At 34.3% G+C, this 16,352-nt stretch overlaps 1 protein-coding gene and 1 long non-coding RNA gene across 4 annotated transcripts in view; both read right to left on the bottom strand.

Moving 5' to 3' along the window:
- Positions 1-16,352, bottom strand: part of LOC121735255 (cGMP-dependent protein kinase, isozyme 2 forms cD4/T1/T3A/T3B) — a 177,052-nt gene that overhangs the window by 80,887 nt on the left and 79,813 nt on the right. The gene's annotated exons all lie outside the window — the stretch shown is intronic.
- LOC121735258 lies at positions 5,732-7,199 on the bottom strand. 2 transcript variants are annotated; one of them, XR_006036827.1, is made up of 4 exons: positions 6,918-7,199; positions 6,479-6,586; positions 6,318-6,395; positions 5,732-6,054 (listed from the first exon to the last, which is right to left on the bottom strand). It is a non-coding gene; the product is annotated as an uncharacterized LOC121735258 (long non-coding RNA). The 2 variants fall into 2 exon arrangements; XR_006036828.1 differs by lacking the exon at positions 5,732-6,054 and adding an exon at positions 6,188-6,238.

Genomic DNA, 16,352 nt, shown 5'->3' with positions numbered 1-16,352 from the left:
TAATGAACCAACCAAAAACGTAACTAATCATTTGGATAAAGCTAGTCTAAACATTTTAATTCATTCTTACAGATAGATAATAATGGTCGGTTGTTGCTGGAGTAAAATGCAGCTGCGTTTATAACCAGAGCGGCAAGTGCAAACATAATATTGCTGCTTTAATCAGTAACAAAAATACAAGCAATACTTTATACTTGAAAAAAATAAATGTACTTAATGTTTTTAAAAATCTTGTTTTTATTTATTTTTTACAACATTAATACTCTGGAAGAAAATCGGAGTCTATAAATTTACTAAAACACTGCAAACATTCTTCATGTTTCTGAGTTTTTGCATTAATACACTTTCAGTCAATGAGTTTCTAAAATAGTAACATATCATTGCTTTCAATCACTTCAATATGGATTCTTACTCGAGCAATATCAGCGAGCAAGTCCTCTCGTTTTGTTTTGCTCAAAATGGGGGCATAATAATTTTAACTTTTTTACCCCTTTCATCTAAGACTTGCTTACTTGAAAAACCTTTTTCATTGAAACTCTATCTCCAGCTTCTAAAAGATCAGTTAAACCAGATGTGGTATCTGGTTTATCGTCATTTGTGAGTCACTGTTTCTTCCACCTGATACTTTGGATTCTATGAAACTATCATTGCAAGTTTTGTCGTCGGGTTTTGGAGAACATGGTGGTCCATCATTCATCAACACTAAAACAATAGTTAGGTACTCAATTAATATCTTTATAAAATGCAATTAAAATAAAATTGACTTGACTGATACTGCAATTTTAGGTTATATCGAATCACATACTTTTTCATTTTTACAGCAGCTATCTGATCTAATTTCCTAGTGGATTTAGGAAAAACATTAAATTTGTATGCTGACTACCTATTTTTGCTGTTATTTTTGCAGTTTACGATACAAAACCCATTAAGACCAATTTCTAAAAATTTCAAAACAAGATTGACAAGTTTGTTTGACTACTAACTGAGCCCCTTTGGTTGCATATTTTTGCCACGGCAAGCGTGGCAATCGCTTTCTTTACCCCCTCCACCCACTTCGCACGCTCCGAATATTTGATTAACGGATTCGATATGTGCCGACTGGACGTCAAAAAAAGGAATTCTGCTCACACGTCTCTTTTTACCACGCAGTGTTACTGATAGTGACATATCGCTTGCTGAGGCCTTTGTTTCTCTATTCCGCTAGGTATATTAACTTTATGGTTTACTGTCAATGCTGAATGCTGGTGCTGCCTCTAGCGTGAAAACATTGCAATAATAGCTACATGTCTATAATGACAAGTACTACCGTATAGAGCAGCGGTCGGCAACCTTTTGGCACGTAAGGGCCACAAGGTGGCAAAACAAACTAAAGGCGGGCCGCAGGTCTCATACTCGTATTATTAACCCTAGAAGCTCAGTATACCTACACATAATGAAGGGAAATAAGTTTAGTGTTTGTTATAAAATGACACAAACAGCTACGTCCTTAAGGCCTCGCCTTAAGGACGTATTTATTAAGCCCCCATTTGTTATTCCGTGACTCCCGGTTTACCTAGTTCCAATATAATAACGAAGTGTTAAAAAATATGAGATATAAAGCACAATATTCAAAATACCTTAAACCATAAACATTTTAATAAAACGTAATACTTTGGCTGTAATTAATTTACAATCTCACCTCCGATAAAAATCTATTTCATCGAAATATAAGTATTAACTAGGATAATTATATATTTTATTTGAATAAATTGTTAGTAAATCTACTTATATTAAAATCTCCTTAACCGAACAATTTTGTTTCTTAATGTTTATTTCCAAAGATATTTAAAAAAAAAACATGAAAAATATAGATGATCCGCCCGAGTAACTATACAGTTTTATGCTAAGCTAAAAGAATCTTATTGCGATGCGTATACGCTTGGTCTTTGGTTGTGTGCAAGGTTATCGTTTTGGATTGAGATTAATCCCCGCCTCAAGAGGCAAATACTACTGCCAATATTAGAAAACACTGTTTTTGATACGTCATACGAGTATAACTTATTCATAACACATTCACGGGCCGCAAGTAAGGCGTTCGCCGGCCACGTGTTGCCGACCGCTGTTATGGTAGAGTACCATATTATTATTTTCTTAATTACTACCTTTATTACAAGTCATTACATAATACTTTAAGTAATATTCGTGCACAGTAATTAAATAATTCAATAAAGGTAAACTGTTCCACGCTATAATTACTCATAATATTGTAAATAATATTGATCAAAAATAAAATTGAGTGATTGCTCATATAATTAACAGTCTATTTTTAAAATGGTTCTTAATTATCAAAAGTTAAAGTAAAAAATAAAACATGGTTTTAGTAAGAGTATAAGGTTTCAGATCGCTAAGGTAGAATTAAAATAACAATAATCCACAAGGCAGAATCTCCATACTTACCCAGTCGGTTTAGCGGTTTGGGCGTGAAGAGGTGACAGATAACACTTTCGAATTTAAATATAATATTCATTATCTAGTAGAGGTATCAATTCCAAATCGCAGAACAGATTGGCGCAAACGGATAATGGAGGGTAGCAAATTTTGCGATGATGCCTGGTTCCAAACTCTTAAGGCCAAAAAAGGGAAAAGTAAAAGTCAGTGTTCTGTACCATCGACCTCTAATTTCTCCTGTCGTTACTATGGCCGCCTATGTCGCTAACGTATCGGCTTGCACAGCCATGGAAAGAGCTGTAACACAGACTAATACGCCGTAAATCGTCTGACACAGTAAAGGCCAATGATGAGTAGAGGTATTATACGCAGCTTTGTTGTCAGTTGTCAGTTCGTTACATTAGTTCAGAACTACAAGGGCCATGTCACTTTAAGATGACATTGTCACAGCCGAGTGCATGCGAAGCAGCAGTCACCGACGGGACACTGCCCTGTCCAATATTGTGATAACTCAAGATCAGAGGTCCTAAGAGCTTCGTATTTAGCTCCTTGTATTACGAAAAACGGATAAAACCCTTACATAAAAACCTTAAATATTCTATATTATAAGTATTATTATACACAAGAACAAGCCCATAAAATGCTATAGATTATGTTCTGAGATATCTTGCATTAAGTCATAAAGATAACAATCGACAAAATTAACTTTAATTTGTCGAGAACGCTTAAAATCTTAATGAAGGCTTTCACACCTCTTAATACGGTTAATAAGGGATTCAACTAATCGAATATTAAATAAAATATTATTTTTATAATACTTATTACTTATTAAATTAAATTTCATGAAAAATTCCAAAAGTAAAGAGTCGTTTGACAAAAGACGAAAAAGAAGACTTCCTCCGATTATTAGAAGTCGGTTAAAAATACGAAAATTAAACACATAAAAGACTATCACAATATCTTCTTTCGATCAATAATTTTAATAAGATGAGGTTTAACAATTAACATACGAGTTTTAAGTGTTGATATAATTTTAAGCCTCTAACTAAACTCTACTACTTAGGCTTACTAAGTCATTAAGCAAAACACTACGGCCGCGGCAGTTGTCACGCCGGTTTTATATGAGGTAATGATGTTCTATCATACATTAATTATTTATTCATCAATACCAGTGACATTTTTAAACCGTGATAAAACCACCAGAATTTTTATCGAAAGTCCATTTTAGATGACATTTGACATGTTCTTGATACTCGAGTGCTTATTAATCTTGAAACTTAAGACAATTTGAGTGTCCAGTGAGGTCACACTTTAATTATAGTTTCCATTGATTTTGCCGAAACATTTTCTTGTGCTTCAATTGAAGACATGGGTGGATGACGTGGGTAACTAACTATTTGAAAACTGACGTTTTTTTGCATAAATGGAGGCTTTAATTTTGGAACGATGTTCCTTATCGCGCGTTCGGCATAAAGGAGGCTAGACAAAACGATATTTGATCTCGACACTTTTTTATTAGTACCTGCATGGTAGGGGCAGAGGGCGTTGATAATGTTCCTGTGCGTCAACTAGATGGCATTTTTTGAGAATAAACAGTTTAAGAATAAACAGCGATAAAACCAGCGTTGTTTTAATATATTTTTTTGAGTATATATGACATAACATATCGCTTGTTTGCGACAAGGTAGTCATTACTAAAAAAAGACGAATTTGCAGAAAATCCATTTAAAAGTTTCAGATGTACGTAACTTGGTAACTATCAGCTATTGAAGAACATTAGTTTGCAAAAAATGTTGCCTGATTCGTAAATAAATGTTATTATCTAAGTTTTTTTAGCTACTATATACCTATAATGACTTATTGACAAGTAAATGTGACGAGGAATCACTTATGACGTTGTTGCTGTTAGAATTTAATATATTTTGGTACTATTCTGACTTATGTCGTTGTATGAGCAATTTTTTTCATAATTTGAATAAATAAAACAAGAAAAGTCATTACTGAAACAAAACTTTTATTAAAATAAAATAAAATAATTATGGAAACCAAAATAGACAACTGCTTTTTCTCATTACAAAAAAAATAATCTAAAATAAAACAAATCAAAAAACGCAAAACTTATGTGATGCACAATCTTAGTACACACTACACGGTTAGTATTGATATGGCACATAGTCTTAAGTTTAATTTAGGAACTAGAAACGAGATCAACTTATTTACTTAGTTAACTAGAAACGAAATAAACTTGCTTACTTAGGTCCTGTACCTAAATAAGCAAGATGATCTTGTTTCTTGTTACTGAAACAAAACTGAACAACAATAAAAAATAAAACTACTACAGTCATTATTCAATACTTACTCTCATCACAAAAACAATCTAAATTAAAACCAATCAATAACTTAATCTACAGTCAGTATTGTTAAGACACATAGTCTTAATTTTAGTTTAGGAACTAGAAACGAGATCAACTTTAGAAATACAGCCTTTTGTTTTAATATCATATCTTTATAAACTTTCTAGAAAAAATAGGTAAATGTAGATATCTTGTAGAATACTTAAAGAGCATTATAAAATGGAGCGATTTCGAGACTGATTCCGAGATTCTATCTCGGAATCAGGTTTTTATTTAGTAAATCTAACAAAAATTCAAAAAAAAGAAAAAAAGAGATATTCCTGTGTAAATATTCTGTAAAACAGAATTTAATTGCCAAAAGGAAGATTTTGCTTTTGTTTGCTTTCAACATAATCTTTGTGTATGTCTGCGATGCTTTTGCTGCCATCTATATAAACTTTGCTAGTATTAGCACGAGTGTAATGGGATTCTATCTTGGGAATAGATTCTATGTGCTCCCTTATTCCTTTTTTATGGCTTCATCGACGTGTGCGTGGTTGTCATGTTTGCCGCGCTTATCCTCAGCTAACAAACAATTGGCAACTTTATCTTGTTTCTCCAAAACAGTTCGAATTGGACGGTCATTGATGTATAGGATGTTTTTAAAGAACATTTTGCACACTCTTATTGTTTTGTTGGGTAATTTCAGATGGAATGCACTATTTTTTTGTCGAGGTTTTCTCGTTCCACCTTCACGGACGTATCGGTATTTTGGAGTAATAACAGTCATGCTCCTTGAAATATATTCCCATTGTTTTTTATTGTCACCCAATGCCCAAAAGTTTTCAAACAATGTTTTTCTTTCTTCTTCCGTGAATTTAGACCCACATTTTAGTCTACATTTTTCTCCATAAGGTTCTTTAATTTTTCTCTCCTCTCTGATCTTCTTTTTTGTAGTCTGATAAGCCTTCCTGTGTTTCGTAATCTTTTGGCAATATTTTTCTTCCATTGTGCTTCATCACGCTTGCGTTTTCTTCCTCTCTTTTTTTCAGGACTCACAGCAGGGCTCGTTGGGATTCTCCCTTCTCTGGAAGTAGACGGCCTTGCAGAAGTATTAGTCGTATTTGGAGCCGAGGTCGAGGGCAAATTTTGTATAGAGCTATCAAAGACACACAACATTTCGTTTTCTTCGTCGACAGGTAACTCATCGTGGTTGTTTTGACTTGGGTTTTCGGGCGGTATATACATTGGATCCTTATATAGATAGAGTCCTTTCAGATAGAGTCGTCGCTATCTGAAAAAAAAAAATTGGCATTTACCTAAGTTACATTATATTTAATTATTCAACAGGTAGGTAATAGGTAAATACAGCTTACCTTCACAAAAGGATTCCGAATCAGATGATGATGAGTCTGAAGAATCAATTGATGAGTTGCTAGAATTGCTACTGACATGAGTTTGAGTAGAATTACCATAGCCTGCAATAATAAAATTATAAATTAAGTTAAATCAGCAAACAAGGTTAGCAAAACAACAATAATGGCACTCATATTATACCGGTTTCATTCAATGAAGGTCTTGTTACATCTGTTTCTTCGCTGTTTTCTTTGGGTGTCTGGGTAACTCCTTTCGAACCTGAAAGATAAGACATAAAATTAAAACAACAATATTAAGCATCTTACACAAAGGGTAGGTAGGTCAGTACTACTAATACGTACTGCTATCAGCCGAAGTACATTGTTCCTCGCTGGTGCCCACAGTATCATTTTTATTCCGTTCTAATAAGGCTAGCATCTTCCTACCCCTGGACTCCATCATTACATGACCTGAAAATATAACAAATTAGTTAGTTGATTTTTATCATACATAACGTTCTAAAACAACTTGTTGAAAAATAAAGTAAATAATTATTGTCACTGTTTATTTTTAAAATGGCATAAGCAAAAATAAAATTTAAGGCAATCAAAGTTTGACACTTAGCTTAACATCAATATCGTCTTTATTCAAAGTTTGACTTCAATAAGATCAGCTTTTTTCTACGATATAGTAATAGCTCGAAATATTTACATAGCTCAACTTCGACATTTTTTAAGCAACATCGTCACATTTTGCAATAAGACATTACAAGAAAAAAGTAAGAGTGAAAATTCAACTTACCTTTATCATCAACAACGTTTCAATTCGAAATATTTCGGTCTTGACGAAAACACGCACAACCACCCACTGACACTGCCGCGGCGCAACTGAGTAGTGACGATGTCGTAGCAAAGGACCAAAACGGGCGAGATAGCGATATATCGTCACAACTTATGTCTCGCTCTTACATGAACGATCGCGAGAAATGTCGTTTTTGAAGCAAATTCTACTCTTTTCGCAGATTTTATCTGTATTATTAACTAAAAATTTCGGTTTTTTGAGTTATGACTACGTTGTCGCAAACAAGCGATATATTATGTATACAGGTTTTTTGAACATAAGAAATAACTTCGTTCCATTCGGGTGTCCCTTGACACCTCTCAAGTTTTTTTTTAAATAAATAAATATGAATTCTTTGTATACCTAGATATATATTAGTTAGATGGCGACCTACTTCATTGTTACAAGGATCGTTCAAATTGCTCTAGTTGTTAAATGTTAGTTGGCTACTCCATCCATTGATTGGATATCCATGATAAATTGGTGAAAGTGGCAGGTGCATTAATGCTTTATTATTTTATTTAACAAGTGTTGTTATTTTTATGCCTTGATAGCTCCGGTGGCCTTTTGCTTTTGAAACAAGGGAATTAAAATTTTTGAAGTTTCCTGAGTCATACATTTAATCATACTAGGCGTTTTGAATACTGTCGCGTCGTTTCAAAAATAGGGCAACTCCTAACCAAAAGTGCATAAAAACCAAACAATTCCCATAAATTTTTGCCGAACAATCTTCTTCAATCGAATTTTCTTTTAGTTTTTTTACGATTACATTGTAGTCTTCAACAATGAGATTTTTTTCTGCACACGGTAGCAGAACAAATAAAGAAACATACTTGAGGTCCAATTAATGGTGTCCGTTTCAGTTCCGACCTCTCTCAGGAATCTTGTTTCTCGTATCTCATGATTAAATCTCCATAAATAATTACCTAAATTCTTGAAATTATCAGCGCCGTGGTCCTTACCATTCATGGGAAATGAATACGACGCTCTTTTGTTTTAGAGTTCCGCTTGCGATGCGAAAGTCCCAAAATTAACGGCTGATATTATTGTAAGTGCTACTTACATCTTTGATTTTTATTTTTTGCTTATCGAAAACATAATAAACGTATCTTTTACTCTACTTGATTTAAGGACGGTCACACGGTTAGTCTGGAATCAGTTCAGTTCGTCAGTTTGGTCATTATAATGATCGTGTGACCGTTTGATTGTCGGACTGATAATTTTTACTTATTTTGTATTATTGTGTACTTTTCAGCCATAATTCTGGATGGCGTCAGTCTCAGACTGATGGACTGAACTGATGCCAGACTGACCGTGTAACCGTAGTCTAAAATATTGCGCAAATATTTGATTTAAAGCGAATATGGTGGCCTACGAGAGGTGCAAAAAAAAAGTTAAAATGTCCTCAGTCCTCCGGTGATGTTCTGATGCATAAATCGTAAAAAAGTGTTAGCCGTTCTTTATTTATTTTTTAATTTTTACGGAACCCTCCGTAGAACCAACTCTACCTTATAGGTCTATGTGTGATTACAGTAAGCGGCAAAAAATGAAGTGTATAATTGTCAGATAAAAGCGTTTAGTCGTGATATTTCACGCCATATACAGTAATTAGGGCTAGTATGATTCTCAGCCATGTGATAAATTCTAATTACGAATGTTTATTTATAGAAATAGGTTTTATTTAAATGTTTGTTTATTTAGATTATGGTACGAAATAATATAACCTTAATATACAAACATAATTTCATGTTGTGGATGAAGACTTCATCATGAAGTAGCTATGTAGCATTTATTTTTTTGTTTTTTGCATAAATAGACGCGTCAGGCCCCTTAAACAAAGTCCCTTTCGTTAAAAACGATGACGAAATTCGTTATCAAAATGTATGTGGTTTGACATAGGTAAGTCATCGTTGAATGACATTTCACTTGCGAAGACTACTGTCAAATCCCATACATTTTGATAACGAATTCCTTCACTGTTTTTAACGAAAGGGACTTTGTCTAAGGGGCCAGGACCGGGAAAATAATTTAGGTGGGTTGCACCAGAGGCATGGTTAATTGGCCACAGGTAAAGTTATGGTTATAGTTAAGGCTAACTTAACTTTAACCTTAACTTTGACCACAGAATTTGACAGCTGATGTCTGTTGCTGGTTCGACAAGGCTTTAGATGAACGTAGTCGGGGGCGCTGCTGATAAAGGAGAACTGTCAAAAATGGCGTTTTTGTATGATGACAGCGTTAGTTCCTTTTTTCGCCACGTTCATTTAAAGCCTTGTCGAGCTATATGGTTAAATATGGCGTCTTGATGGCGTCCATTTTTAACTTTAACCAAAGATTTGACATTTCGCATTATAGTTATAGTTAATTTTATAGTTAAAGTTACAGTTAGGTACTTATAGTAAGTTGGTGCAACCCACCCTTAAAATAAAAGAAATGTGGATTTACTATATAGCCAGATATATTAGCTAGGTGCTGAAGTAGATAAGTTACCAATTTGTAAAAATCTTAAGAGAAAATAAGGGTAATTGCCCTTTTGTTAGAAAGTGTCAGTTAGCCACTTTATCCACTTACGTCTTCAATTTAAAAATTCACTTTTTATAGTAGCAACTCCGTGTCGCCGCAATTTCGTTTTTCGTTTCGTCCGGAACCGTACTTTTTTCCCGAGAATCAAAGTATCCCTCCACCAAAATCCGTGCAAGTATTATGGTAAGATACTTTGATTCTCGGCTTAAGTGTAAAAAGGTCACAAACAGACTGACAGACAAACTTTAGAAGTATTATAATGCGGGGCTAAAATGGTCACATTTAGCAATTCCTCTCGATCAATTCATCAAATGAATTGTCAAAATTGTCAAACTGGCGAATGTCATATTAGTACGACGTAGACGTAGACATGAATTGCAAGTAGAGTAATAATAATAGGGGTACAGTCGCCAAATTGTCCCCAAACCTAATTCCGTCTCCTTCGATATCTACTTGTTTAAAAAACTGCCATCTATCTTAAGCGGCACGAGCTAGGAGCTAGTTGCATCAGTCGGTCATTGTGAAGAAGTGAGGGCATCACGCCTTTCGTACTGGCAGGAATTGGAAAATCAAAAAAGTTTTTTATTGAAATAATATTCTTGGATACTACGAATAATAAAAACTTTATTATTCGTAGCTTGGATACCATAAAATATTGAGATGCCTGACTTATTGATACAATTTGTTTGTAAAACTAATTATTATTACCTCAGATGTTAATCGATTAAGTAACATTTTGAGATTATAACACGGTTTTTGTTTAAATAGATGAACCAAAAAAAATTAAAATTGCTTAATATCGTCCCCTTACATGAACCTAATATCGTCCCCAATACGGTATCAGGATCTCAAACAGTAAATGGATCTCTAACGTTCATATCACTTCTTTTTGCTTGAAACTGTAGAAAAATATGTTTTTTTAGGGTTCCGTACCCAAAGGGTAAAAATGGGAACCTATTACTGAAACTTCGTTGTCTGTCTGTCTGTCTCCAGGCTCTATCTCAAGAACCGGTATAGCTAGAATAGAAATAGAAATAGTTTATTAAATCAAGTTACATAGACTCATTTGTTAGTAAAGGCTTATAAATTATGTTAGTAAAATTATCTTTTATGTTTAAATAAATAATAACTAGCTAGCTATCAAATAGCTATTTGACCGAGCTTTGCTCGGTATTCGATGATTCCTAGCTAGATCGATTTATCGCCCCCGAAACCCCCTATATACTAAATTTCATGAAAATCGTTGGAGCCGATTCCGAGATTCCAATTATATATATATATATATATATATATATATATATATATATATATATATATATATATATATATATATATATATATATATATATATATATACAAGAATTGCTCGTTTAAAGATATAAGATACCTATTTTGACTACATTGTGCATCACCTCTGCTCCATACCGTGAGATATGGCACAGCAGTGATGCACATATGGACAATCGAGTCGACTATCTAGCTATCATAGCTAGACTTCTGAAATTTTCAGGAATTGTGTTACATATATTCTGTTGCCGCTACAACAACAAATACTAAAAATAAATATATTATATTTATCCCTTTAATATATTTATATTACTGGGACGGAATTAGGAGCCCAAAAATAAATGTTGAAAATATGAGTATTTTTGTTAAATTTAATTTTAAACTTTTCCTGAAAACGTTCCTGAAAACGCATTTTTGATTATTTTTAAGAATAAAGGAATAGTGAAGCTAAAGTTTGATGTTTGATTTATAACTGTAGTATTTTATTTTATTTTTTAGAACGTTTTTAAAAAAAGGGGACGATATAATATGGCGACTGTACCTTAATATCTATGGACGCTTCACATTACGTCAGTCTGGACTCTGGCCTCGTGCTAAGTTCCTGAAGGACTTGTGTTACGGGTACCAGACAAAGGAAATATATTTGATACTTTTATACTATACATATATTTAAGATTTTTATTATATGATACACATATTTAATACACATCCATGACCCAGGAACTTTGAAAACTTTTTGTTCCGTCGGCGGGATTCGAACCCACGACTCCCTACCAGCCCACCAACTGAGCCACAGAGGTCGTCAAAGAGTGACCATTTTGCGTTTATAAAAAATCATGTTATGATTCATAATGTGTAATATTATGATTCTCCAAAGCGACCATTTTAGCCCCGCTGATATAATATGAAGAGTTGCGTGTTTCTGAAGCCTTTAGGCATTTTCAACTTGTTTCAACACTGACGAGCACAACATCCGAAAGAGACAGAACTGTAATAAAAGAGACAGAACTATAATAAATTTTTATTTGTTCATTAAATGGTTAAGGTTAAGTCCTTATACAGTACCTCATGTTGTCTTAAATCCATATAATTGGTCCGAAAGCTTTTTCGAGTAAGATAAGGTCGCGAGTCTTCGTGATTTAAACTGTTTAATTGTTGTTTTAATTTATAATTAACTGCTATGTGTTATTTATTAAATGCAGTTCTTGAGCAAAAGTGTTTGCAAAGTAGATAAAGTATTATGTAGATATGACCCACAACTTGTGCCGATATAAGTTTGTGCGAGAACCGTACATTTTCCGGGATTAAAACTACATTTATTAAAATTAGTTCAATACATCTATGAAATTGTTATTGTTATTGTTTGCTAAGGCGTGTAACAATCAAACAAACAGGAGACCTACATTGAATCTGAAATAAATTGTACCTATTGGCAGACTGCAGACTTTCTATCGGCTGATAGTTTGGTTTGTCTCTTGATCAGGATCGGCTCTATTACCTCTCTATTACTAAGCTCTATTACCAAGATACCTTATCTTTCCGATCTTTACCGCGACTCACGCGAGTCACCACGACCGACAAAAATTCAAATACTATAATGATACTATATGACACAAGCTATAGGTTTCATTTTCTACTGACATTGGTCTAGCGACCAAACGCGCCGCTGCTTTGTTACGTAGAGTTAAATTGAAACCTATAGCCTAGGTCATAAAGTGGCATTTTATTTGAATGTTTGTCAGTCGTTGCGGCAAGGAACGGAAGCCACCTTAAAAGATTTAATGCGACGCCTTGATAATTTGGCTGTAGCGATATCGATTTTTCTCAGCAATGGCTTAGCTTTAGCTAAGAAATTAAAGTTCATTGTCAGTATCCAGCATGTCTTTGTCTTTGGATTACCCATAGCATAACACGATTGGTCAACTTTTATAACACAGAATAATCAATCAAAAAGACCTCTGTAAAAAAGGGATTCCTATTTTGCCAACAGAGGAGAGTGATTTAAGCTTCTAAAATTTGTACATAGATTGGTTCAAGCATACACTTTAATTTGCCCATAGCTTATATAAAATGTATTTATGGTTTTTAAATTACGCGACAAAAACCATTTTGTCGCTCACGCCTTTTCCATTTTTTGCTGTTCCATTGCTTCTTTTCTTTGAGAGGCTAGGCCGGCCTCTCATAGAAAACAAGCAATCTAAAACATATCCAACACGGTTTTTTACTTTAACGCGGCGTCACCTTACGAGTAAGAGCTTTTAATTTGTGTTTGTAAAAATATTGACATTACTTAAAAATATCAATAAAAACTAAAAGCCGTATCGACAAACAGTAAGCCATATAATGAAATAAGTCGTTACTTCATCCGGCTATTAATTTTTAATTTTATATTCAGCTCTCATGTCGCTTAAGTCATTCGGCAGTAAAATTTTAATTTAAAAATCGTTTTGTATCCTTTTCTCATACTAACACCACACGTAAAAATTGATTTATACAACCAAAAACAAACATATTTTTTAATGATGGAAATGCAAGATAGAAAACGGGTCATGGACACTCGCAACACCATAAGAATTGCAGGTGCGTTGCCGGCCTTTAATACCTGCTTATCAGTTTAATTCGCACACCGGACCCCTAATTTTCATTCCAAGTTGGAATGAAAATTAGGGGTCTAATTTTTCATGATTTAAGTTAGCCTAAACCTAAAGATGCTTGAGAGCCTCAAAGAAGACCCTACCACCGAGCAAGGATTAGTCATTTATGAGGCCAGAATAGCTGGTGTTGTATTGACACGCTGGTAGTGTTGTGGTAGGTTCTATCGTACCCGCAACTCTGCCTTAAGCGATGAGTGGAACACCATGGGGTTTTAGTTGGTAGACAGCAGTCCCACATGCCCCGGCCGATATCCCAATTTGCCGGGGATGCGTAAAGCATTTCCCCATGTTAAAAAAAAAAAAGGTGTTGTATTGACAACTTCTTCAAGAACCTCCTACTTCCGGAACAACAATGGCGCGATTCAGGAATGAGCGCTGTTAATCTGCTACAACTTTGTATCGGGTATGATGATAAATGGTCGATCTTTTTAAATTTGTACTCCTTCAGGATTATTTTAGAGCAGAATTTCAATGAAAGTAACGCTTATATCGTCGGCATAAGGATCAATCAGAGGTAAAAAACCTCTAAACGGTTTGATAAGAGCTGATCTCACCCATGTTTTATTCATAACATGTAAGGTATTTAGCCGCTGTAATCGATTGCTTGCCACTGGCCGCTGAAACATAATATATAACAGCTGTCTCGACGACCTGACTCAATTCTGCCGAATGAGTAATTTATAACGTCTTATTTCAATAAACGCGACAGAGAAGTATGTTAAATTCCTGACAACTAATAAGACTTTTCTCTAAGGGTCAATTTATAATAGCGCAGAGTCGAAGCGAAGCGAAGCGAATTCCCAATAACTGAACACAGAAAATTCAACCTTAACTCCAGAGCGTAACGCATACATTACATCTGCGAGGCCAATCAGCGTTGGTCGGCGCATCGACGCGAATTCGCGCGGATGCGCGCGCCATTTTAAATTCTCAGAAGTAATAAAGTGCTTTAACGCTTTGGAGTTAAGGTTGAATTTGTTATGTTCAGTTGTAATAATTCGCTTCGATGCGCTTCGACTCTGCGCTAGTATAAATTGACCCGGCTTACTTACGTATCTGGGTTTTTAGTTGAGTTGCATTTTAAAATTTTGGTAGCGAATATGCCTTGGCGCTTTTGGAAATAAAACGCATCGTTGACAATTTGCCACCAAAGTTTGCTACCTATGAGTTTCTGAGTTTTCTTGATAGGAGATTATGTTAATAGCTACGGATAACAATAGTTTTTTATTATTCGTTGGTTTTATAGTTTTACAATAAAGGTTGTCTGGAAGAAATCGCTTGTAGCGATAAGGCCGCCTTTTGTACTTTTTACTTTTATAGTTACTAAATTTTGTATGTCATATTTGTTTTGGTGCAATAAAGTATTTTCATTCATTCATTCATTGAAATTGATGTTGATTAACTAACTGTTTCAAAAAGTTAAGAAATTGGAGCTTTTGCTATTGGAACTCCTGTCAAAAACCTTTAACATTGAACACATTGCTAGTGCATGTGAAATAACAATTTACGTAAAACAACCGTATAAAAATTAAGCTATAAATAGCTTTATAGTCGTATGCTCTACACAAAACATTTAAAAGTTAATAAGAGGACATATTTTCACGAAATATAAATGATTTATACCTCATGAACAAAAGGCGAGGCAAAAATTATTGAAAAAACAAACGTGCGTGCAGAGGTCAGGCCGACAGATAAGTTTCCGCCCGCTGGCCAATATCTCAATGTACAGCCTTAGGGTCTGTTCATAATGCAACAAGACGAAACGATGCGATGCAATTTTTAAATGAGTTATTCAAAATTGGAACGGACAGTCCAACGCCGCGGGCAAGTCTGTCATTTTAATGAACTATCTTCTTGTGTAGTACAATCAGAGAAGTTGATACCTAGGCAGATGGGGGACCTGTAGGATATGTAGTTTGGTCGCGTTACGTCAAACCCAGTCCACACAAATTTTAAATGAACAGACCAAATGACGATGGTCTGTCAACTGCCTAGGAATCAATTTCCTCGATGGTACATAAAGTTCAATTCATGTTGAATGCACCGCCGCGTCGTTTTGCGTATCTTGTTCTTTAGTTTATTTACCTCTTTAAAAGTCACAAGAATGCAATACGGAGAACCGCCAAGGAGCAGTTTAGCGAGAAGAGTTTTACTTTATTTGCTCATCATAAAGGAATTTAAAATACACTTAATAATGCAAAAACGTGATGCAAGGAAGCTCAGCGTCCAGATGTTTCAAAGGTCTGCTTTGGCTCATTATTATATTTTCCTACATACTCGCATTGTGTGTAATTTAGGCGTCTTTAGAATTTCTGCTATAGAATACATATTTCAATGCAGGTTAAACTAAAGACCTGTCTTTTTGATGTCGTTAAATACTGTTAATCTTAGCATGGTTATAATAGTATCCACGGGCCACATTTTAACTGAATAGATCCCTATTAAGTACTCCAGGAAAAATAAACTTTCTACTTAGGACTAATTATTTATTATATTTTCTAACTTCTAAGCAGATAACATAATATTCATTCGATGGTATTTATGGCTTATCAATATCACATACCTGAATTTAAATTCAAGTGTTACGATATACGAAATTCGGTGATAAAAGTTCATTGACTTATAGAATTTCTTATAGTTTGACTATTGGGTAGATATTTTTATACTATGACTTATAACAAAGACCTACATCATATTTTTTTGACAAGATACATCGAGTCACAAAGTGTCCACAACCAAAGTACCCCAATTCTAGAGTCGTCTTTAGATTATGACAATATGTGCTTACCTTATCGTCAGGTGGCTGGTAGGTGTTTCAGGGTAAGCTTAGTAAGATTTTAAGTATAATAAAATATGATAACTATAGTTCATAGTACCAAAATAAGATTTTACAAAATAATTATTAAGCTAGCTCGAGTCACATAAAATTTTG

The sequence above is a fragment of the Aricia agestis genome, chromosome 17 (genome assembly GCF_905147365.1).
Source record: "Aricia agestis chromosome 17, ilAriAges1.1, whole genome shotgun sequence".
In the NCBI taxonomy this organism is placed as follows: domain Eukaryota; kingdom Metazoa; phylum Arthropoda; class Insecta; order Lepidoptera; family Lycaenidae; genus Aricia; species Aricia agestis.
This window is presented reverse-complemented; position numbering and strand designations above follow the sequence as displayed.